Source organism: Podarcis filfolensis (assembly GCF_964270895.1).
Source record: "Podarcis filfolensis genome assembly, chromosome: 15".
NCBI lineage: Eukaryota > Metazoa > Chordata > Lepidosauria > Squamata > Lacertidae > Podarcis > Podarcis filfolensis.
The window spans coordinates 32,049,648-32,075,403 of record NC_139618.1 but is presented as its reverse complement, the minus strand read 5'-3'; the positions used below and the strand labels follow the sequence as shown (position 1 = coordinate 32,075,403).

Here is a 25,756-nt window from a genome sequence, read left to right as displayed (position 1 = left end):
CTGGACACAACCCATCCACTGTTTTGCTGTGCTTTCAGCAGCTGCCACCCACTGATTTTCATAGCGCTGATGTCCATGAGCACTAGAAACTTAACAAAAATAAAAGAGACTATTCTCTGAAACAAGGGGGGGGGGACATTTGGGGCAGACAATGGAATTATCAAAGCTAGTTGGGTTTGTTTTTTTAAAACCAGCCAACCTTGGGTTATGATAGTGAGTCCAAATTAGTCACTGAAAGGCAAGATCTATTTTAGATAAAGCCTAAACATACCAAGGACAGTGGTACCTCGGGTTAAGTACTTAATTCGTTCCGGAGGTCCGTTCTTAACCTGAAACTGTTCTTAACCTGAAGTACCACTTTAGCTAATGGGGCCTCCCGTTGCCGCCGTGCGATTTCTGTTCTCATCCTGAAGCAAAGTTCTTAACCCGAGGTAATATTTCTGGGTTAGCAGAGTCTGTAACCTGAAACGTATGTAACCGGAAGCGTATGTAACCCGAGGTACCACTGTATATTGTTCAGTCACCGTTTCGATCCACACAGCAGAATTTAGAAGCAAATAATTTAGAAGTGAGAGTTGTATCCTTGGATGTTGCGATGGAGCAGGATTCCGGGTCTCTGCCGGATCCTTGCTTTGCACCCAGTATTCACTGCGCCCACCTCAACGGAAACCAATCCGGGACTTTCTGTGTTTTGTTCTCCCGAGGAGGGACATGGCCCTCGAGCCACAGCGAGGATCATTTTTCTCCAGATGACCCTCCATTTCAGTAATATGATAGTCCTGTCATGGTTCCAAGCCCTGATTTTGGCAGAACAAAGCCACAGTGCATCTTTCACTCCTCCAGCCAGGGAATGCAGCTGCGGGTCAGAGCGTGACCAATCAGGAATGAACATTTGGAGCGCATCTAATGCAGTTTGTACAGGGAGCCTTTCATGCATTCATGGGAGTGAATCTCACAAAGCAGAGCTGACACTGCCTTGCTCTTCCAACTTTGATATCTCACACCCTGCTCTGGGATAATCCGGCAGGACCAGACCCAGCCCAGCTGAATAACAGCAGTGTCCTGGCTGGAGCGCTTTTAACGCTGAAAAGCAATCTCGCCGAAGATGACGAAGGCTGACTCTTCATTACACTTGGCTGTACGCGGAGGAGCCTCGTTTCTGACCCCCCTTCCTTCCCCCCAGGAGAAAAGAGGAGCCTGAGAAACAGTCTCGACCCCAGCTCAGCCCAGAGCTGAAAAGCGAGCCAAAGTCTGGAGCTATGTTTCCGCTACCATCCCGCAGAGCGCGAGATTGATGAGAACAGGAGTCCATAATCAACTTGATCCGACCCCTGTCCTGTACCATGAGGGCCCCTTAAAGAAACACTGTCACATTAGAATTAATGATTTTTTTGTTGCCGGGCCCGGCCTGCCAGTCCTTAGCAATTTAAAAGCATGCTGCCTCAACAAGGCCACTTTTTAATTAGCCGGCAGAAGGGGCGGGGCTCTACACACGCACACAATCCAAAATAATCAATTTCAAATTGCCAAAGCCAGATCAGCATGGGGGCAGCACGGGGGTGGGGGGTGGGGGCGAGGAGGAAGGGGAACAATGCAAGCGAGCCCACACTCCCAAATCATCCTGTCTCCCCAATTCAGGCACCATTCTTGCTTCTAAGCTGACTCGGCTGCAGAGTCTCCCTTGTTCCGCGCATTAAAAAGCAACAACCACAAAACGCAAACACACACACACACACCACCAAACCCCCCCCCCCCCAAACCAAGCACTCGGGTAAATGGCCTTTGTTTGCTGCGGACAGATCGCTTTGTCACCTCAAAGAAAGCGATCTTTAAACTTTCAACAGATTGTAAATGGGCAAGGCAATTTTTAATGCGACACCCTCCCCGCTTTTTTCACACACACACACCCCTCAGCCCACCCCCTCGCTCCCAGCCTGACATGTTCGGCCCATGTCCTCCTGCGGTTTATACACTGAGGTTTAGATTTCATGACCTCTTTGTGGAGAGTATATCTGGGGACGCGGTGAAATGAAAGGGTTTTCGAGATTTCCAGTGGGAATGTGAATATTATTCCTGGCCGGCTGCCCGTTACATTATGGCATTCTTAGCGACATGATCTGATACGGCATAATGATTGAGACTTGTATGACGGAGCGTTTTGTTTTGCTTTTTAATGGGAAGGGGGCACCGAAGCAGGAGGCACCGCTGCTTTTCTGCAAGGTGAGGGACAGGAATCATTCGGACGGTGGATTCTGTATTTCTCCGTGTTTAAATGTGTGGCATGTGTGGGTTCTTCCAGACCTGCAGAGGCCTTTTCTGGAAGGAGGTGTCTCCTTTGGAAACCCTCTTTAGATATTGTTATGTACTGAGTTGAATAGGATCCAAACTGCAGCAGTCTGATTGGTCCTAGAACAATAGGATCCAAAAGGCAGCAGACTGATTGGTCCTAGAACAATAGGATCCAAAAGGCAGCAGTCTGATTGGTCCTAGAACAATGCAGCAGTATGATTGGTTGGCAGGAACCACCCAATCATGCTCCAGATAGAAGTGAATCCACAACCTGATTGGCTTACAGTAGAATTCCGGAATTAGCCAATCATGTGCAGCCCATTGTGTAAATAATGTATATAAAGCAGATACTTTGAGGGGACTTTGATTCATTCCTCCTCACCACTATGAGCTGAATAAAGAGAATGAAATCACTTTGCGACTCTGAGTATATTTCAGATATATGAAGGTTAACATAGGAGACAGCAAGGTCCATAAAACTTTAATGTAACTTTTACGCGCTAACAGCTTCTGTGGTGGCAATAAAAACCATATCAGTCAAATTGTTGGTGCCTAAGAAAACACAGCTGCTTTCATGCCACACCAGAGCACTTGCAGGAGAGAATTTATTGTGGCTGAATAAAACACAATGCAGACCACAGTCATTCCTGGTGTAAATCTGTTGCGTTCGGCGGAGCCGGACCAGCCACATCTTTGGCTCGCTGTTTGTAGTGATGAAATGAAGAGGGGCTTGTTTGTTTTTCTAATTAAATGAAAGGCAAATGGTGTTAATAATGCTTGGGGCCAGATCCTAAGACATGGAGCACCAGATGATGTGCCAGAAAAAGAGACCACAGGTAGGATATACTGTATGCAAAGAAGAGGTTTTGCACCTGCACAGCATGACAAACCAATATAAAGGTAAAGGGATCCCTGACCATTAGGTCCAGTCGTGGCAGACTCTGGGGTTGCGGCGCTCATCTCGCTTTATTGACCGAGGGAGCCGGCGTACAGCTTCCGGGTCATGTGGCCAGCATGACTAAGCCGCCTCTGGCGAACAAGCAACTAATTCCAATTCCACTAATTCTGTGTTAGTCAGTTGCAGCAAGACTCAAACCTCCTAAACAGCAGGAGATTTATAGCATTTGGGGGCCCGTGCTTATGAACAAATCCCATTTTCTTAAAAAAAATTCTTTTTGTCATAATGATGCCATCATCACATTTCAGTCCAATACAGATGTGCATTACACACACACAAACACACACCCTAGTTTGTTATATAACTAATACAGCCCAACTTTATAGGTAGACTGTTTTACTCTAATTGTCACACAATTAGTGTACCCATCATAGCTCAGTTGGTTAAGAATGAGACTAATAATCTCAAGGTTGTGGGTTCGAGACCCATGATGGGCAAAAGATCCATACATTGCAGGGGGTTGGACTAGATGACCCTCGTGGTCCCTTGACACGACAAGCAACACCCTCCTTCTCAAGACCACACCCCTCATTGGCCTTGCTTCACACCTCAAGTTTTATTATCTAGCTGGAATGCATCCTTGAACTCTAATCATGCCTCTTGCCTGTCTGGATGGAGTGCAGAGGTATACAGGTAATTCATATTTCTTGTTCTGCCCACCACTGGCATGTGGCCTCTAGGAGGTTGCCTTGAAGGGAATGTGGCCCCAAGGTTGGAAAAGTTCCCCATCCCTAATCTAGGATAAGCCTGGCCGAAAGACCAAGGAGGGAATTCTGCTATATAAAAGTAGGGCTACGATGAGCAACCAACAGCCCTACGGCCACACACAGACCTTAGCCTGATTTCAAAAGTCCTCTGCAAGTGATCTGTTCAGACCTTTTTGCAAGATGTCTGACCCCCAGCTGACAGCTGGGCAGTGAAGAGACTGGGGAGGAAGAAGAGGGAAAGGTGTTCAGTCGAAGCTCCTGTGTGCTGGGCTCAGGGGTAACCCGTGAAACACAGTCGAGGACCAGTCCAGAATCCAAAGGTTCCACTGGGAGTCAGTCCAACAGGGTCAAGGCAGGAAACCAGGCAAGGACAGGTACAGGATCTCAGGGAGGATCTGGCATACAGCAATGTTGCTCCCACAACCTGGGGCGAGGTCCGACAGCCTTTTATCTTTGTCAGGGTAACAGCCAGTCCTGATCCCCCAGCGACTCACCTCCCTGTTTCACCCAAAGGCGAGCACTCCTCCTGCGAGTACTCAGGTCTCTCCTTCTCTCAGACCTTAGTCTCTGCAGCTCGGGAGACGTCGGTGGGTTACTAGACCCAGAGGCCGCCTCAGCCTCCCTTGACCCAACTGGTAGTGGAGCAGCTGTAAGTGATGGCCCAGCTGAAGGCAACGAGGTAATCCCCCACATCTGGAGCTAGGGAAGGCTCAGGCCCCTGACTCGGCCCAGCTGGTGTTTGTTGCAGGGGAACCTGTGTAGACTGGGACTCTTCAGGATCAGGCCCCAGACTTGGTTCAGATGATGCCTGAGGCAAAGGATCTGGTGCAGACTGAGACTCCTCTGATTCTGAATCCGAGCCCGAGTCCCAGGCCATCACACCCTGTTAGCTTTAACCACCACTGCCTTTGGTCCTTCCCACCAACAACTTGTGGGTCCTGACCCTCAACCGAAAGGTTCTCTGTCCATGAAATAAAGAGACTAGCCTTTGACTGGTCTGTAGAACAGAACAGATGCAATGCCGGAGCCAAGCCAGTCCCTGGAATGTCTTTTTAAAACAAGGATGTGCAAGGAAGCTCCAACCCAGTCAACCTCTCCATAGAAGAAGAGCACAGCTTGTGTAAACAGCTTGCTCTGTTGCCTGCTGTTTTCATTATGAGATGCTTGGAGAGGGTGAGCTGTGTTTTGCTTGGGGAACTTTCCAGGTCAGGAATAAAGGAGGGTCCCTTATTTTCCCATCTCAGTACCTAGCGACAGGAATTGCTGTTTTAATTGCAGAAGGCAGATGCAATTGGGCCATCTGTCTTGGGCTTGGGAAGATTGGCCGACAGGCAGGAAAGCGAGGTTTGCCTTGAGAGAAGCAGTAAGGATAAGCACGTGAAAACGGAAGAAGGATGGCTCCTTAAATGATTAGCCAAGCGCGGTGAGTCCAGCTGGACTTTATCAATCACTGTCAGGCTTTTGTCCTGCATGGCGGTCAGTTGACCATGAGGGTAAGGGGCAACTGCAATGAGGGTTATTGTTTCAGGGAGATTGTTGCCAGTTCAGCTAGTTGATTATTGCAGATGGTGCCTGCTGTCCAAACAGCACCGGTGCCTTTTCCCACTGGCAAGATCCAGGGAGCAAAGGGCCTGGAAAAGGTGAGTATTCAGATCGAACCACAGGCAGATGTACAAGATGAGCCAGGAGCCAATCGACAGAGTCGAAGCCAAGGAGCAAGCTTGGGGACTCAGAACCAAGGAAACCATCGGACACCAAGGAATACCATGGAAGACTTAAAAGCTACAGGAAACAGGACAGGAATTTTATTGCCTCTCTCCAACAGGAACAGAGCAGCAACAGGAATTGCCTGACTCCACCCAGAGACAGGTCAGTTCAGCGCCACCTATTGACTAAACTACATAATGACACTATCCACACCAGGAACCAGCAGAATCAAAGGCAAGCCTAGAAGAAAGCAGGTGTTGTTGTTAGAATTCCTGATCTATGATTGCAGTCATGGGATGTTTGTCTATCACATGACGGTGTATGTTTTGACTCCACAGAGTGGGAAGTGACGGAGACAGGAGGTTTGTGTTACTGTGTTCCGTGAAGTGGGACTATTGTCTTTTGTTCTTTTTCTCTTTGCTGTCTGATGCTAGAGAGAGAGGGAGCCCTGTTGCAGTGCTCTGTATATGTTTATATGTAAATAAAGTAGATTAGCCAAAATGCTGAGTTGCTGAGGTCTGTTATGCAAGCTGCAAAGACTCTGCGGATCCCTAAGTGTGCAGGTGTTTGTTGGCATTGGTCGCTGTGATGTTCGGGCAGAAGCTCCCGAACGATCGACCAGGAGGGAGAGAACATGCCAGTCGGGCTTGTATCTCTGCCAGGTTCCTACTTGAGGGTAGGCTGAACTCCTGACAGTTGGAACCAAAGATAAGTCCAAATGCAGGGCTGCAGGGCACAGGTGCAGAGCATGCAAGGCCACATCAACACCAGGAATGTCTTGCTGTTCAGGTGAAATAAGAAGGTGCCCTGTGACCAGCTTGGGTGGACAGAGCTAGTCCAGGGCCTGAGAATACTAGGCAGATGCTTCAGCCCATCGTTCTGTAGTTTACCTGGTGATGCACCTGCACAAAAATCTGAATTGAAGACGGGGCAACTCCTAACCATGACAAATAGCATGTGTTTACAACTCCTTTTAGGGACACGGGTGGAGCTGTGGGTTAAACCACAGAGCCTAGGACTTGCCAATCAGAAGATCGGCGGTTTGAATCCCCGCGACGGGGTGAGCTCCCGTTGCTCGTTTCCTGCTCCTGCCAACCTAGCAGTTCGAAAGCACGTCACAGTGCAAGTAGATAAATAGGTACCACTCTGGTGGGAAGGTAAGCAGCGTTTCCATGCGCTGCTCTGGTTCGCCAGAAGCGGCTTAGTCATGCTGGCCACATGACCCGGAAGCTGTACGCCGGCTCCCTCGGCCAATAAAACGAGATGAGCGCCGCAACCCCAGAGTCGGCCACGACTGGACCTAATGGTCAGGGGTCCCTTTACCTTTACTTTACAACTCCTTTTGGAAGGAGAGCAGCCAAACCACCTCCAAAGCTGACTAATAGCTGTGGAAGGACAGAGGACCATTGGAGTTTTCTTTCCCTCCTTGCCCAGAAAACTCCTCCTTGGGACAATGGACCATGGATGTGGAATAGCTGGCTTCTCCAGCTCCTGCAAGCACAGGAGCGAATTGAGACTTCTATCCCAAGCAGCAGGCTGAGTAATTCAGTAATGACATGATTTTTTCCACTGAAGTTGCAGGGAGCAGAGTTCTGCTATTTGACAGAGTGTGGGAAGGTGCACCCCTGAATTTGGAGAATGTGGCACTTCGAGGAGAGATTGGCCTGGCTGCCTGCCTAGTGGTCCTGCCACCGATTTCTGGCACAGGCTGTGAAGCCCATGACAGGGGACTAGCAGTCCTTTTGGCAGCATTTGAACTAAACCCGCATTAGCTAGACAAATAAAGAAATAAACAAGTAGGGGAGGGAAGATTCTGTTTGCACAGCCGTGACCTAAAGTCGGCCATTTACGCAAGGTCAGGAAAAGAGGCCTATTTGGTCTCAATCCCCATCCACTTCCAGCCCAGCCCCCCCCCCCATCCCCGGCCCCATCTGCAACAACAAGTAAAGGAGTGTGAACGCTTTGCCATAATAATATCCCTAACCTTGCCCTGAAATGCTTATTGTTAATTATTATCAGCAGTTAGCACTTACCCGAAAGAGATCAAGGCAGCAGACTTCCCAGGGGACCTCCCAGATGTGTGTGTGTGTGTGTGTGTGCTGGGGGAAGAGGAAACACTGGACAGGGTCACTGGAAGCATGCCTCGAGGTGGCAAAAATGAAGAGTTTACACAAGGAATTAAGCGGCAATTGGGAAGAGAGGGAAGTAGCAGCATCCACGAAGGCAGACTTACCGTGGCAGGCTACCGTTTCTGGAATGGTCCAGTTTTGCCAAGGAAGTCTCTCTGTGGAGAGCAGAGAGAAGAGAATCAGCTGTGTGGTACCCAGATGGCAGACACCTACACTTGTCACTGGAAGTTGACACACAAACACATATGCCCCTATGTGGTGTTTCCACACAAGGATGCTTCCATGACTTGTGAGCGTAACTGGGGAGGAAAATTCAACCTCACCATTGCCTCCAACCACTTCGCCTGATTCAGGTGGAAGAAAGAACTAAGTGCCACCTACACTCCAAATATCACGTGGCAGCTCCCAGCAGCTTCCTATAGATGTTAACAACATGGGGGACAAGATTCAACCTTGCAGGACAATAGAGAGCAGCTGAGGTGGTGCTGAACACTAACTTGTCATAAATGTATTTTCTGCAAGTGGTTCTGGAGGCATGAGTGGAATAACAATAATAATAATAATAATAAATTATTTATACCATGCCCATCTGGCTGGGTTTCCCCAGCCACTCTGGGCAGCTCCCAACAGAATATTAAAAGCACAATAAAACATCAAACATTAAAAACTTCCCTAAACAGGGTTGCCTTCAGATGTCTTCTAAAAGTCAGATAGTTGTTTATTTCCTTGACATCTGATGGGAGGGCGTGCCACAGGGTGGGCGCCACTACTGAGAAGGCCCTCTGCCTGGTTCCCTGTAACCTCACTTCTCGCAATGAGGGAACTGCTAGAAGGCCCTGTGAGCTGGACCTCAGTGTCCGGGCAGAACGATGGGGGTGGAGACGCTCCTTCAGGTATACTGGACCAAGGCCATTTAGGGCTTTAAAGGTCAACACCAACACTTTGAATTGTGCTTGGAAACATACTGGGAGCCAATGTAGGTCTTTCAGGACCAGTGTTATATGGTCTCGGCGGCCATGCCCAGCCACCAGTCTAGCTGCCGCACAATGTCCCCAAGTTTCTACCTTCCTGAGGTTGACAGTTTCAGGAATTGTCGAGAGATCAAGGCTTGTACTGCTCCATCTCTCTCCTGATCAAAGCAGTTTCAGTGCCATGATCAAGCCAGACTAGAACAGATCCAAGTACGCAGCTTTCTCCAAGCATGCCTGAAGCTGGACTGCTACCATCTTCCCTAGCATCTTGCCCCCAGAAGACCACCGGGCAATGGTTATTTTAACATCTTGGGGTCCACGGAGGTCTTCTTAAGGAGGAGGCACACCACTTCCTCCTTCAATGCCGATGGCATTTCCTCCTCTTCCTTCTGTGAAACACTAATCACTCTCTGGACTCGCCCGGTCATCCTCTTACAGGTAGCTCTAAGAAACCAAGATGGGCAAGGGCCAAGGAGGCAAGCGGTCGGCTGCACTTCTTTAAGCAGCTTTAAGCACCTCCTCAGGCCATAATAAAAAAACTGATCCAATGTGGATGGCACAGACATTGGACTTGCTCGAACACTGGTATCCAACTCTCACTGAACCTAAGCACAGTCCTGTGATTAAAGTCAAAGAATCAGAGGAAGAATAGTTGATTACTCAATATAATCTGCATAAATTTCAGACCCTCCAAGTTCCCCGCTTTTCCTTAGGACGCCCCTATTTTCATTGGAGAAATGTTGGAGGGTATAGAGTTATTTCAAAAAGTAAAAATCCGGACACAAAAGTTGTTGAACTTTTTGGGGAGTGAAGTTGTCTTTTTTTGGGTGCAAAGCTGTTGAGGTTTTTTTTTTTTTGCAAAACTTCAAAGAATGAAAAATGAAGTTTTGGAGCAATTTTTATGGAAATTCGCCAAAAAATCAACACTTCTGACATGGGTTGCCATACACCCCCAGTTTTCCCTGACATTTTACCACTTCTCCAAATTCTACCTGGACACTATTTTCAATGGATGAATCCTGGATATGTCCGGGATCCCAGACATATAGTAGCCCTATGTCTGCAGAAACAGAAACCCCATAGTTGTGTGTGACTGGAATGCACACTTCTCTGAAAAAGAAAGAGTAGTCTCCATTGCGCCACCTACTTTTGCCTCTGGCCCCACCCACTGTTGCCTGTGGCCGTTCCCATCAGTGGTGTGCAGGCCCTGCAAGGCTGCCCAGGAAGGAATGCAGCTGAAAAGCATTCTCCACTTCTCAAAACCCACTTGACCCTCTACAGCTTTAAAGAACACACCCACACCACACATTTAAAGCATACTAGTATCGCTTTAACAGTCATGCTCCTCTCCCCACCAAGAATACTGGGAACTGTAGTTTTACCCTCCCCCATGGGGCTACAGTTCCCAACACCCTTAAAAGCTGTGGCTGCCAGGATTCTTCAGGGAAAGTCATGTGCTTTGAATGTTTGGTGTGGATGTGGCCAGGGCCATTTAAAAAGTAAGAACCTGCTACCTGATCAACCAGACACACACTTTTAGCCAACCAAAACGTTTCTAGCAACATTAATTGCATAGCTGTTTCCCTTTTTTTAAGGGAAATTCCCTTATTCCGAATAGGATTCCTCGCAAGAAAAGGGAAAAGTTGACAGCTATGAAATTGCACCAATTCATCAGCAATTCATTGCAGCCCTTTTTACAGATACTCAGAAGTGAAAGAAAACTTTGGTTTCTTGTGTGAGTGGGGTGTGGGTGTGCTTGCATCAGCTTAGCCAGATTGATTTGAATGCTGTTGGCGGGTTACAATCAAAAACAAGCAACCACACCTTAGGCCAACCCCCAACCTCTCTCACCACCAAAGAGATACAAGCGAATAGTAAAGAGAACACGCACAGGCGACTCTGACACAAAACCCCACACATACACTAAGTAGAATAGAAGCATTGCCACCTGACCCCACCCCACTCCCCATTCCCCCCTCTACCTCTTTCCCCCTTTTCTTCCTAATGTAATACTAATGTCTCAACAAATGAAACTGATCTGTAGAAAATGTAACTTGAAAAAGAGACATTGCACATACCAGTACTTTCGTAAACCTACACACACACACACACACACACACACACACACACACACAGAGAGAGAGTGGATGCTCGGGTTGCGAACGTGATCTGTGTGGGGGGCACGTTCGCAACCCGCAGCGTTCGCAACCTGCAGCATCACATCTGTGCATGCACCGGTTGCGATTCGGCACTTCTGCACATGCACAAAGTGTGATTTAGCACTTCTGCACATGCACAAAGTGTGTTTTAGCGCTTCTGTGCATGCGCAACCCCCGGAAGTAACCCGTTCCCGTACTTCTGGGTTTCGGTGCGTCCGTAACCTGAAAAAATGCAACCTGAAGCATCTGTAACCCGAGGTATGACTGTATATATATCTATATCATCTATCTATCTATCTATCTATCTATCTATCATCTATCTATCTATCATCTATCTATATCTATCTATCAAAAGAAAGAAAGAAAGAAAGAAAGAAAGAAAGAAAGAAAGAAAGAAAACCTTCCATGCTTCCTTTGGCCCCAGTGAAGCCTTAACAAGAGGCCCATTTCAGCGTTCATCCTTTAGCCTGGTTGCTTTCCCTGCATCCGATGGAGTTGTTCTTCTGGTTTTTAACCAACACTGTCAACAGGGCAACAGCCCTGCGTCCGTAATTGAGCTCATTTGAAAAGCAGTCATCATATTAAAATTGCAGCTGTCATTTCCCCCACGAGCTCTGCTTCCTGAGCTCTTGCAAGCAGAGCAGTCCCCAAAAACTCCCTAAGGCATACCTCAGCTTTGAAGCACGCAAGGCAGGAAATTAAGAACTGTCTTCAAACAGAATCTCTCGACTCCTCCAGGAATTGAAAAAGAGACAATTTCCTTACTGTCTCCTCTCCTTATACACAGAGCAGGATTAAGGTAATCTGGGGCCTTAGGACCAGCAAAATATGACAACCCCTCCCCCAATAACACCCCCTCCCCAACCTCTGCCCTACTTTAGAGCATTTGGGATATTTTTCAGAACTGAAGGAGGGAAAGAGGCCGGTGGGAGAGATCAGAGAATAGTCACTGATAGGGTGTTCTTGCATATATGATACAGAGCAGCTATACGTCTGGCAGTGGCATCAAAGTTTTTGCAGGAAAGGTTAAAAACGTAGCCTAAGCACAGCTTCAGATAGTCAGAGGCATCAATGCTTCTGAAGACCAGTTGCTGGAAACCACAGGAAGGGGAGAATGCTCTTTTGCTCAGATTTTGCTTGTGGGTTTCCCATGGGCGTTTGGCTGGCCACTGCGAGAACAGGGTGTTAGGAGGAAGGTCTAGGTATGGAGAGGTAGAGCCAGCAGGAGAGCCCAGGAAAAAAAGAAGAGGCAGAGGACCTAGAAGCAAGAAAACCAATAAAAGATAGTTGGAAGAGAGTGCTCCACTGGAGGTAAAGAAAATGGGAGGAGGAGCTGGAAAGGGTGACCAAAACTGATAAAGAAAATAGGATGTGTTGAGATGTGCAGGACTTCAGAAGCTGGGGAGGTAGAGAATCATAGGGTTGGAAAGGATCACAAGGATAATAATAATAATAATAATAATAATAATAATAATAATAATAATTTATTATTTATACCCCGCCCATCTGGCTGGGTTTCCCCAGCCACTCTGGGCGGCTTCCAACAAAGTATTAAAATACAGTGGTTTGTTAAACATTAAAAGCTTCCCTAAACAGGGCTGCCTTCAGATGTCTTCTAAAAGTCTGGTGGTTGTTTTTTCTTTGACATCTGGTGGGAGGGCGTTCCACAGGGCAGGTGCCACTACTGAGAAGGCCCTCTGCCTGGTTCCCTGTAACTTGGCTTCTCGCAGTGAGGGAACTGCCAGAAGGCCCTCAGTGTCCGGGCGGAACGATGGGGGTGGAGACGCTCCTTCAGGTATACAGGACCGAGGCCATTTAGGGCTTTAGAGGCCAGCACCAACACTTTGAATTGTGCTTGGAAACGTATTAGACCAGGGGTCAGCAAACATTTTCAGCGGGGGGCCGGTTCACTGTCCCTCAGACCTTGTGAGGGGCCAGATTATAATTGGGGAGGGGAATGAACCAATTCCTGAGTTAGTTAGATCTGCCTGTCATCAATTCTAGCGCCATCTACAGTTGGTCTCCCGGTCTTCCATCCTACCAGTCCCAAGGGGCACTAGCCATTACAGTGGTACCTCAGGTTACATATGCTTCAGGTTACATACACTTCAGGTTGCAGACTCCGCTAACCCAGAAATAGTACCTGGGTTAAGAAGTTTGCTTCAGGATGACAACAGAAATCGTGCTCCGGCGGCGCAGCAGCAGCGGAGGCCCCTTACCTAAAGTGGTGCTTCAGGTTAAGAACAGTTTCAGGTTAAGAACACACCTCTGGAACGAATTAAGTACTTAACCCGAGGTACCATTGTACTGATTAACAGATAACATGAAGCAGTACATTCATGAAAAGAAGCTGTGAGACTCCTAGCCAAACTTCAAACCAAGATCAGCCAGAGGTTTGTACCTGCACTGCAATGATCCATCAAATGCACATGTAATTGGCATTTATTTACAACATATTGTAATGTGTGCAGAAGTGACATCTCTTTTGTGGCTTTCAGGTCTCTCTTCCCTGCTGAGCATCCTGACAACCTGTCTTTAAAATTTATTCTCCCTTTAGCTCAACGTCCTCTGTCAAATGATGTTCTGTGTACAAAGCGCGGTAAACATCACTCCCAAACAGTTAAAAACGGCTTCCCAATTTCAGGGCCCCAAACGTCAAAGTCAATTTTCTGTTTGGCCCTTGTAGCAGCCTCAGAATAGCACCGCCTCCTGCAGCCTGGTACCACACAGATGTTTTGGACCACAGCTCTCATCAGCTCCGGCCAGCCCAGCTGCTGTCCGAAACATCTGGAGGGCTCCAGCTTGGGGAAGCCTGACATGGCATTACGCTTCCCAGTCCCAAATAAGAGTGTTCTGCTCTTTCCCTTCCATTGCCTTTAGCACAGCGAAGGAGACAAGTCAAACAAACAAAAGTTATAGAAACTCAGCCTTCTTGTTTATGAAGTAAAAACAATGAAAGTGTCACTGGATTGTAGCGAAAGAGAAATATTTATTCAACAGGCACATTACGCAGCCAAAAAGGCCACACACACCAAAAAACGGTTTCTTAAGAAGCTGCTCCTTGCTTCCAGCATCTTTGCGCACAGCCGTGTTTGCATCCTGGTAGCCATGGTAACAAAGCCTCACCTCCAGGCCTCCCTTATTCTCTAGCTCCTCACCCCTGGGCTATCTTCCCTTTGTCTCTGCCATAGCCTCTGACCAAGGCAGGTTTCTGCTGACTGTCACAGCACCGGACTGATAACCTTTTTGCACCGAAGCACGCTTCCTTCCCATTCTTTACCTGTCAGCCACTGCCCAGCTGGAGCAGCAGCAGGTTGCCAAGGGGATTGGGAGACTGGGCATTCCGGTGTAATTCAGTTACGGAATCAGAGACGGAATTCCTGTTCTGCTTAGCATTAGCCATTAGCCTCAACCACCAGTCTGTTCGTTTCCAAAGCTGGCCTGACATATTCTGCTCTTTAGGACAAAACGGTATATGGTGCCTTATCCCACAAATTGAAATTCAAAGCACCCAAGCCCTTTCAAATTATTTTGATACTTGACTCTCTCTCTCTCTCTCTCTCTCTCTCCCTCTCTCTCTCTCTCTCTCTCTCTCTGTCACACACACACACACACACACACACACACACAAAAACACACAAACATGTACTTATGTATACAGTATATAAATTCCTGGATTAATTTCAGCTTATGGGCTGCAAGTTGGTCACTTACACCCTAGCTTATTGCTGGTCCACTTTCTCTCAGAACTTGTGGGGGCCTGGACTATATTTTGAAAATAATAAAAATAAATGAACAAATTTCTATGCCCCACAAATAACCCAGAGATGCATTTTAAAATAAAAGCACACATTCTACTCATGTAAAAACACGCTGATCCCCAGACCGTTCGCAGGCCGGATTGAGAAGGTGATTGGGCCAGATCCGGCCCCCGGGCCTTAGTTTACCTACCCATGTCTTAGGGGGTCCATGGATCCTAACTGACAGACGACACCTCCATCTCTGAAGGCATCTTTCACTTGAAGGACTGTCCAGCTGGTCCAAGTTTGTTGGCAAGTTGTTAAGGGTGCTGGGAATTGTAGCTCTCTGAGGGAGTCTTAACAACTCTCAGCACCCTCAACAAACTCAAGACATGACTGTTTAAGTGGTATAACAGTGCTTTTAATGGTGTGGATGTACCCAATTGTGCCCAAGTTGCCCATTTACAGTTAGTATCTGGAGAACATACTGAGCAGGTACACGGGCCAGCTGGTCTCCATGTTCCTTGCTCTGGGGAAAGGTATTTCAGTCATAGTCATTATTTCAAAATTTGCACATCTATACACATAAATTCACAGATGTGAATTTTATGCAGCTCTGCGCCCTCTTTCCCTCTCCCTCTCTTCTTAAAAAAGAAAGAAAGTAAAGGACCCCTGGCAGTTAAGTCCAGTTGCGGATGACTCTGGGGTTGCGGTGCTCATCTCGCTTTACTGGCTGAGGGAGCTGACGTTTGTCTGCAGACAGTTTTTCCGGGTCATGTGGCCAGCATGACTAAGCCGCTTCTGGTGAAACCAGAGCAGCGCACGGAAACACCGTTTACCTTCCTGCCGGAGCGGTACCTATTTATCTACTTGCACTTTGATGTGCTTTCGAACTGCTAGGTTGGCAGGAGCTGGGACTGAGCAATGGGAGCTCACCCCGTCTCAGGGACTTGAACCGCCGACCTTCTGATCGGCAAGCCCTAGGCTCAGTGGTTTAGACCACAGTACCACCACTCTTTTCTTGGTGATGTGCAAATGCCCACCCCGAGTCAGCTAGGCAGGGGATGCAACCCCCAGTGGTCCCATGTGGGCTTCCTTCAGCTCTGTGGAACCCAAAGAGGGCTCAGGCAGTTTGAGCTACCCTACACCTCTGTGGGCACTGGAAGGGCTGAATCAGTTTGCCTAGCTCCTCAAACCAGGGCCATCTGGCTGTTCCCTAGACGAACAGCTTATGCTTATGATTCATATTGGTTTTGGTCACGATGCATCTGAATCGCCCACAAGCCTGGGAAATGACAGCACGCCTCTCCTTAGTGCTAGACAAGTGTGACAGAACCTGCTCAAGGTCCATAGTACCCACAGTGACATACATACGCCCTGGCCAACCTTTCTTCCCACAGGAAACCTCTCTTTTTTCTCATAAAGGACCGGCCTCGCTTCCAAAGGCCATGAAAACCCCATTGGCTACACAGCTGGAGACCTCTCAGTAAGTGGCCGCCACTCGTCTCTTAATAACCGAGGGAGAAATTATTTCAGATATTGAAAGTGGATCTTTTCAGGGGTGGCTTAAGGGCAGACAATAGCTCCGGCCCGTATCATCTCTAACTCAGGCTGACAAACACATGGGAGGCTCCTTGTCTGTGGCTTTGATGTATGCAAATCCCACTGTCGGCTGGGCTGGGTCCACGCCTACAGAGTCTCCTGCTGCAAGACTTTTGCATGCAAACAGGGCAGAGGGAGCAGTTTTTGCAGGACAACAGCTCCCCGCTCTCTGCTTCATGGGGGCGCAGGTCCAGGTGCTTCTTCGGGACACAACACAGGGGGTTGGGAAGTGGGGGTGACAGAGCTTTGTGCTGAGGTTCCCACAGAAGACCGAGACTTTCCCATAGCATCCTTCAGGCTGACACACACAACAGCAAAGGGAGACAGAGGCTTGCATAGGGCCTGAACTCATAGGCGCAGTATCGATTTTCTCACTGTGAAAGTTGGTTGCTGCGAACCACTCAGCCTGGTGAGAAGACCCTCGTTCCTGCTGAACTGTACTTAGACCTGAATGCTGCAGGCTCTTGGAGTACAGAGAAACTAGAGCTCCTCACCTGCAATGGATTTGGTTTTATTGTTATTAAGGGCCAATGCACTAGCAGACAGGTGAGTTTTAAAGTTGTGCAATGGAGGAACCCATCGCATCAACTGCACTGGTGGAAAGTCATTGTGCAACAGTTTGCACAATCTGTCACAATCAGTTTGCAAGCAGCCTTCTATTGAGCCACAACATTTCTCTCGCACAAAACATTTTGCCGGTGGGACAAGTATGCCGCTAAGTGACGTCAACTTAGTGCTGTATTGGATGCAACCCATAATTTGTCAGCTTGTGGCTGTACATTACAATATGCAGATGTTATGCAAAATTGACTTGCTCTTGTTTTTGGTGACACCTTACTGGCTACTGTTCCTGCCAACCTAGCAGTTCGAAAGCATGTCAAAAGTGCAAGTAGATAAATAGGTCCCGCTCCGGCGGGAAGGTAAATGGCATTTCCGTGCGCTGCTCTGGTTCACCAGAAGCAGCTTTGTCATGCTGGCCACATGACCCGGAAGCTGTCTGCGGACAAACGCCGGCTCCCTCAGCCTATAGAGTGAAATGAGCACACAACCCCAGAGTCGGTCACGACTGGACCTAATGGTCAGGGGTACCTTTACCTTTACCTTTAACTGGCTGCTGTAATCCAGAGAGATGCTGTGTTTACAGATGCTCACACTTATGGATATACAAGAGTAAGGCCACATGACCATGACATGCCAAAAGGTGCAGCCCAGGAAGATCAAATATACATAAAATGGGCATATGACTTAAATATAAGGAGGGACAGAGGGGACCCAGCCCCTTTCCCCTCTGCACTGGCCTCCTCAGCTACTGTTTTTAAAAAGGCTACCACGTTTGGGATTGGACTAAAATTGAGGAGGATCTTGCAGATAACATTATCCATTTCCCCCCAACGTTGGAGCACGGACTAGCACAGTGAGCATTCTCAATAGCAGTGGCCAGGGAGAATCAACCTTTCAGGCACTGCGAGGTTCATTTATCATGGGTGTGGCATTGAAATGTCTGAATATAGATAAATTCATCATCTGCAAAGGCCCTGACTGGAAATATGAGATGCTGAACAAGCAGCTCCTTCCGCCGTGCTGAGGCTCGATGGCAGCTTCCTCTTTGTCCGGACCCCTGTTTGCCCACATTCCCCACAACACAACCTCAGTTGCCACTTGAAAGGGGGGAAACCAAAGAGCGAGCCAGTACTCCAAGCTAAAGCAAACAGCTTGGCTCTGCCACTCATCAGATCTCTCCGGCTAGCATCTAACCACCCACCAGACCACAAACAACTCAGGAGGGACTCAAATTAGAAGGAGGGCTCTGGAGCAACAAGGGCAGGTGGCCTTCTGCTTTCAGCACCAGCTCCCGAGACTCGGCCTTGAGTATCCAGCCCCCTCCTCCACTCACCCCAAGGGGTTCCCCATCCATCAAACTTCTTAAACAAGCCAGGCCATTACTTTAATTCCAGCTGTGGATCCAGTTACACTCCCAGGCTGCTCCATTAGCTGCCAAAACAGAAACTGTCCCCTTGATAAGTGAGGCAGTTGGGGTGGGGTGGGGAAATCCAAACCCAACAGGTTGCTGTGGAAACACATTCCAGCCCGTGGGGCTGTGTCTTTGGAGGTCAGGACTCTGACCTTGTGGATTGCCTCCGGGCCGCACATTGTGCTCCGCGCTCAGGAATGATGGCAGATGCTGCTCCATGTAATGTTGTGTTGTCAATCTGGGGAGATCCCACTCGAGGCACTCTGCTTTGACACCTGCGCAAAAGAATAGTGGCCTCCAGCCTCCTCCCTTGTTTGAGATGGGCTCATTCTTGGCATTTTAGAGGCAGATTCTTGAGCGAGGGGCAGTGGGAGCTGTGAGTGTCCAGGTGATCGGATGGAGAATTCTAGGCATGTGATAACTAGCCACAGAGGCGCATCACTTGTATGTGTGTTCATGGCTCAGAGAGGCTTCTGGTTCCAATGCTTGCCTCCACCTCCAAACTGTGTTTTACCCCATCCAAAAAAACTTTAATAAAATAAACTGTTACAAGAAAATAAGCATAACACAAATGATAGCCCAAACACAAGATGCATTCCACTTCCCTGGCCCCAAGCAATCAACTTCCATACTTTCTCAGTTACTTGGTTAAATTAATTTAGGCCCTGAGTGGTGTCACACATGTTCCTTTCTTTCCCTTTCTTGCTCAGCGCAACACTGAATCATTGACTTTGTAGTCTTAAATGTTCCATGCTTCTGAGTTAGAATGGAAAAGTTGTAAACTGGGGGCACATTCAATAACTTAAATGGGTCTTTTTGGTGCAACATGATGGCGGTCAGAGGACCAGACTGCAAACGGTATGACAGGTCAGCATATTATGAAAATATCCTTGACAAGTACACAGAAATGTTAACCGTCGGCTGATAGCACCCAAGTAAAAAAATGTGTAATGCTGTGCATCTGAAGGCAGGAGACTAAAGGTGCAAAATCAAATCCCCTGTCAGATTTCAAGAAAAGCTTTATGAAATTTCTACAAGGCTGTCATCGTTTTCACAGCAATATTCCAAACGGACAGAGCCAAGGGCTGTGTGACCTGACTCCTAATATTGTCAGGTTTTGAGGTTTTTATGCTTGGCAGACAGAGACCTCCTTAAACTGCCTGCACGCTAGGCTTCCTCTAGTCTCAATCCCATCTCTATCTCACAAGCAAGTTTCTTCATAGCCCAGCAGGTCTGCCTCTAACTTTCAGCTATATGTTTACATTTCTCCTCTACAACCACCAGCCTGCATTGCCTTTTATAGGCTGCTCTTACTACACGCATAACACTGTTATTATAAACATAGCCCTGGTCGTCTGGGCACCCTGGCCACTGGCACATGCCATGGCTGCTCCAAAACAAACCGCAGTGTTACCCTTACGCAGAGCACCTTGCAAGGGGCATGTGACCTGGCCCTGGCATTTCACAGCTTTTCATCAACAAAACTCTCTTCAGCTCAGCAGACTGAAAGCAAAGGGAAATGCAAGGATTTACAGGTATATTACGGTTACATATGCATATCTGGTGTAGGAAAACTGAAGATCAAATTACCAGTGATGTCTGCAGAAAGCCAGGAATGGGGAGCCTGCGGCCCTCAATATCTCTCTGGCCCTCAGAACTCTCCCTAGGCCGCCAACCCCCCACTCTGAGCCACTCCTTGAGTGCTTTTGCCTGGCTGGAATATGCCTGACTGGAAATGTGATAATACCTGCTTCCTGACTGAACAGAGAGATATGGGCACTTGCATACAAACCTCTAGCACCTGCGTGGCCAGAATGTAGCAAACATGAAAGTCACACCCTTTGACCACACCCACCACTGGCATGTGGCCCCCAGAAAGTTGCTCACGGAAGAATGTGGCCCTCAGGATAAAAAAGGGTTCTCCATCCCTTGGTTTAGGCCTAGGTCTGCCCCCATCATGTTCAAAATGTGGGATGGGGCTCAGTGTTGTGGAAAGTGGGTGTGCATTTGAGAAGATCCCACACCGTTCCCATGGTTTGCCTTCCCACAGTCCATCACCAGAACTTCTCCTTGCTCAGTCGGCCTCTGATTCTGAGAAGAGTGGGAAGATAACTGTCACAAGGGGAAGATAAGCTTGGGGAATTGAGGGTGCTCATCTTCCATGCATCCATTTGGCTCTCAGAATAAGTATTTCGTTTTTAGCACTGCAGGTTGTTTAAAGTGGGGGACATTATTATTAGCTTTTCTTGGTTTACCAAAGCACGTGCCTTGTCTCTCTTTTTTCTGGATTAAAGACTTTTCTACAAATCAGTTGCATTATATATGAGACATTAGTTTTGTATTCAGTATGGAGTTGGGGAAGAAGAGAGGGAGGAGAGGAGGTGTGTATAGCGTTTTGTATAGCGTACATGCGGGTTTTTTTGGGGGGGGGTTGGCCAGTGTCAACTGGGTAGGCTCTCTTTCTATTCACTTCTTACATTTCCTTGATAGTGAGAGGGATTGGGGGGCCCAGGGTGTGGTTGGTTGTCTGTAGTTGGCTGAAGTGCGGTTTGTTTGCATTTGTGAGGGTGGTGGATGGGATTGTTGGTTCAGGTAAGCCATATTGATTGGTATGCAGCCCGTGGGTTGTCTCGTTGAGCTGTGCATGTGATAAAGGGGAGCCATACTGGGATGAAGGTGTCCTCTTCTATCTGTCCCCATGGGGTGGGGAACTTTTTCAACCCAACCATTGCTTTCCCTTTCCAGGGCCCTCGTGTAAGTGGTGGATGGGGCCAAAGGCAAAGTGTGCAGATCAATCAGTGCGGGTTTATCTGTGTTCTGGAGTTAAGTTCCAGCCATGCAAAAGCGAGGCCCTGCCATTCAGCATACATGATAGCACTTCAAGGATTGATTGAGTGATCAATTTGTCCAGGGAGTAGAAGTATTGCAGATGAAATAGCATGTGTGTGGGGTGGATGGCCGTTATATTAGTATTGTGGTTGCCTACTGGCCAGTGCCAGTGCCATCATATTTCCTTCTACTTACTTCTGGTTGTATGTGGGTGAAGCTCCCATAGCCATGGCACATCTTTGCATGCAAAACTTCAGTTGTATGAGGAGTTACTCTTTGCATCTCGACCCTGTTACTGGGCCTCTGTTTGTTTTTAATATTCAAGTTATTTCATATTGCGAGGAAACCTAGGCTTTTATTTTTCTAAGGGAATGTCAGGAGGTATTTTCCTTGGCTCATGACAGCGCGCTCTGCCGTTGCCATATAGTTCACATGCCAGAATGAATGTTCTTGGCATTTTTTGCTCTTAGGGGATGGCAGGAGGTATTGTTTTGGCCAAAGGTATGGAAACAGTCACTTCACATCCATATGAAAGAATGCTTTGCTTCAAAAGGGGAGCCTAGCTGTCTGTAACACAAATCTACAGGCTAGAGAGAACCACAGTGGTGACCTAGTTTGCCCTCCTATCAGAGATGTTTCATTTCCCACTCCAACCTTCAATTCGAGCCATTTCTGATGGAATTTCAACACGTCTTGGGACTTTCAGCAAATTCACAGAATGCCAAGACTAGTGAAAAATGCAGCCTACTAACTGAACAGGGTTGCTTCTCCCCACCAGCAAGACTGCTGCGGCTTTTACCTCTGCATGAAAGGCAGAAACCAGGCAAAGCCTTTCCTTGCATGCAGATTCAGCAATGGGACAGGGTTTCTGTCTGCCATACAGTTGTTAAATGTGTGATATTTCTGCCAGGGGCATGGGAGAATGAGCTATATGCACTGGGGGTAGATGGAAAGCATGTTGGAATATGAACACATGGTCAAGTTGACTATAATGCTGCCATTGAGTGGGCTGGATGGCTGTGCCCCATAGAATATATCCAGGAACATAGGATGCTGCCTTAAACAGAGTCAGACCATTGGTTCTTCTAGCTCAGTATGGTCTGCACCAGGGATTAAGAACCTGTGGCCCTCCAGATGTCATTGGATCACCATATCTGACCATGGACCATGCTGACGGAGGGGGCTGGAGTCCACCAACATCTGGAGGGCTAGAGGGTTCCCCATCTCTGATCTAAAATGATCAGCAGCAGCTCTCCAGGGGTCTTCCCCAGCCTCTGCCTACATGGAGATGCCAGGGGGTGAATCTGGGACCTCTTAAATGCAAAGCATGTGCCATTGTACCATTGAGCTATATTCCTTCCCCACATTTCTATAATGTGCCAGACTTCAATAGATGCAGTCTCACAACTTCTCTGTTGAGCACACCAACTCTTGTTGATCCCGGGGTACTTGATGGGGTTGTGAAAGTAGTGAATGTGTTCTAGAAATCAGGTTCTAAATCAGGAAGAAATAATGGCATCTACCCCACATCTTGAGTTCAATCATGTAAATAAACAATCTTTTTATTTTTTGTAAACGTGCTTCCTTATTATAATCATATTGTTCATTTGGTGTGAAGTATGAAGGTAAAGCATGGGCTCAACTTTCTTCTGAGCCCCATGCCTTACCTTTTTTTTTGCAAAACATAAACTATTGGGGGAAGCAGCAGTAGGGTGGCAGGAGGCAAGGAATGGGTCAGTCGTGAGTTGTGGGATACGTGAACAGGTAAAGACAAGCACCGAAACTCTATCATTTGAACACTGGAGCCTCTGGCAGATACAACACATGGTTTAAAGTATTATTTCAATTTCCTTGAGGACTAGAATTATATTGCATGGTTTGGTTTTTTAAATCATGGATGGTGGCAGTGTCAGGAATCCATACAGCAACATGTATTTCTGCAGGAAATTCTATGCATGCAGCACTGCAGAGTTTATGCACATGTATATGTGCAATTACAATGGAAATGAGTACATTAAACGATGTGAGAAAGAGTTCTCAGGTCTTTTGTGCAAGTTCACCCTATCCGATATCCTGTCTCATACTGTGCTGACTTCTACTGCTTTAGAGGAAAGCTGAGCAAAGGGAAGGCACAAAATATTAGGGGTGAACAGTCCTATCTTAACATCTATATGTTGGAGCAGATACATGATGCTGTGGGCTCCCTTTGCCATAACATACCTGGGATGCGTAATTTTTGAGGTTTGCCATGTGCATCCTTGGGAAGGGACCAAGGTGGTAGAGTAAATGCTTTATATGCAGAAGATCCTATGTTCCACCCCTTCATATTCAGGTAGAGCTGAGCAAGTTCCTTGTCTGAAATGCTGACGAACCACTTCCAACCAGTGGAGACTAAGGGTAGCTAAAGTGTTGCCCTCCAGACATTGTTGAATTTGTGGCAGGAGCGCACAAATGCACAATATGCGGAAGTTTAAGCTTTTCTCCATGCCTACAATTCTTAGCTGTCCCAGGCAGCTTGGCCAATGCTCAGAGATGATGGGAGTTTATAGTCCAACAACCTCTGCACAGCACCACATTGGCTATCCCTGGTGTAGATGTAACTGAGCTAAATGGACCAGTTTCCTACACTGATGTCAACACAGAGCATTTTACAAAAATAAGAAGAAACAAAACCCAAACTCCTAACCATCCAGTCCCGCTTGCTACACCTTATGAAATATAGGAAACAGATGTGTCAGTCAACCAGAGGTATGCCTACATCAGCTGGTTTGATGTTCAGGCATTATTATGGATCCCAAAGCAGCAAAGTTTTGTGCTCAGGTACTGCACACACCTGGGCACAGGTAAGAACCACTGACACGCCATTACAATGTATCCTTTTCCTATTCACCTCTACTTGGAATGCTCACACAGCTGTAGCTGCATACATCACAACACAACCCATCATCCTTCATATGTCAAAGGCAATACTGCACCAGAGATCCCACAGCTCAGGGAAGCAAACATTCCCAAGGAGTGTCTTGGCAACACCTGTGGAAAGACAGATCATACTTTCTTCCCCTCAGCTCACCCACACCTCTAAGCACACTCTGATTTGTCCAGCAAAGAGACATCGAAGAAAAAGAAGAGGAGACATTTGTCTTTTATTAGGATAATCAATTCAGGCAAATTACCTGGACTGGTTTTAATTACTGAAGTATCTCAAACGAGCTTGCACCTGTCTGACTTCAGGCAGCAGATCTGTCCCCAGGGACAACCAGAAGCGACTTCTCTGAATCCTAAACGGCAGACAGAAGCTTGGGGCTCTGTCCAGCATATGACACATTACGTTTAGTATGAACAGAGCCCCTTGGTGACTGGAGGAATCCCTCGTTGAGCTGCAAGACTTTCTCACAGAAGGAACATGCGGAGGCTTAGACTGTAAAACAGGCCACCATCAATTCTGGGTCCCCAGAGTCCTTCTGAGAGGGTCTCATGTTCCCTCGGGGACTACAACTTTCTGTTGTTGTACGGAGAGGCTCCGACCACACAATCTCGATGCTCTCATCAATGTCTCCCCTTTTGCTCTTCTGAACTGGAGCGTAAGAAAGGCAGCTCAGTGCAGCTCTCCTGTTGCAGTTTGAAGAGCAAATATTTTCCTACAGGTTTGCTTGTCGACAGGCTGCTCGCTTCACAGGAAGAAGAAAAAAAGAGGGAGCGAGAAAGCAGCAAGGTGAAAGAGCTTCAGCTCAGGTTGACCACCCTGAGGAAACCGGGGAAAGAAGGTGCAAAGAGAGAGAGAGAGAGAGAAAGAAGGAAGAGGGGACGAATTCACCTCAGCTAACTCAGCGGCTTCCCCTTCTGAAAGCTGAAGTGCTCACTTACCTCCTGCTCTGTTGGTGAATTCTTGTCCAGTCTCAGAGCCTCTCCTGTTCAAATCACGCCTCTAAGGCACCAGACACTTTTTCTTAACGTTTCCTTCAAAGCAGAACCCACCCCCCCAGCCCACCATGGCTCTTTGCCCAGTCGTTCTCCATGCTCCGTACCATCCGGGTATACAGCAGAGGGGGACTGTATAAGAGGGAGAGAGAGAGAGAGAGAGAGAGAGAGAGAGAGAGAGAGAGAGAGACAGGGGTGTTGGGGGGAGAGAAAGAGAGCTCTAAAATTGACAACACATGGCTGTTTCTTATCCTAGGGCCTAGTAAATAGGTCTTTCATGCTGGGCCAGTTACCACGGCAACAAACATGCAGGAAATATTCCAGATAACTAGAATAGTGGCAAAAAACATGTGTTTTGGATAAAGCACCCCCCTCCTTCTCCCATGGCTTTATTCATTCGGCTGCTCCACACAAGCTTGCCTTTCAGGGCACACACCTTCCTTGTGTCTGGCAGGGGTCAGAGGCTAACCTTTGCCGCAACTAGGAAGATGAGACCCATGTTTTTTCTCCAGGGGAGAAAAAGAAATAGCGGTTTCTTCCTGCCGCCCCTTGTCTTCAGATGAAATTGAACAAAGATGCTTGCTGGGAAACTCTCGGAGGAGATTCTCCTTGGCTACTTGACTCCTGAGCATATAGAAGAGAACTTTGTGATTCCTAGGGCCAAGACAGCCAATAGTGATGTTGTTGGGGGACAACTTCCACCATCTCCAACCATTGGCCATGCTGGATGAGGCCCATGGGAACTGGAGTTGAAGAAGAGCTGGAGGACATCACA

General features: G+C 47.7%; 1 protein-coding gene across 1 annotated transcript in view; it reads right to left on the bottom strand.

Annotated features, from left to right (window-relative positions):
• Positions 1-25,016, bottom strand: part of CDON (cell adhesion associated, oncogene regulated) — a 117,491-nt gene extending 92,475 nt beyond the window's left edge. Inside the window, exons 1-2 of the mRNA XM_083588351.1 lie at positions 24,928-25,016; positions 7,895-7,945 (exon numbers count right to left, since the gene is read on the bottom strand). The gene's annotated coding sequence lies outside the window, so the exon portion shown is untranslated. The remainder of the gene's footprint in view (positions 1-7,894; positions 7,946-24,927) is intronic.
• Between the last annotated feature and the right edge of the window lie 740 nt (positions 25,017-25,756).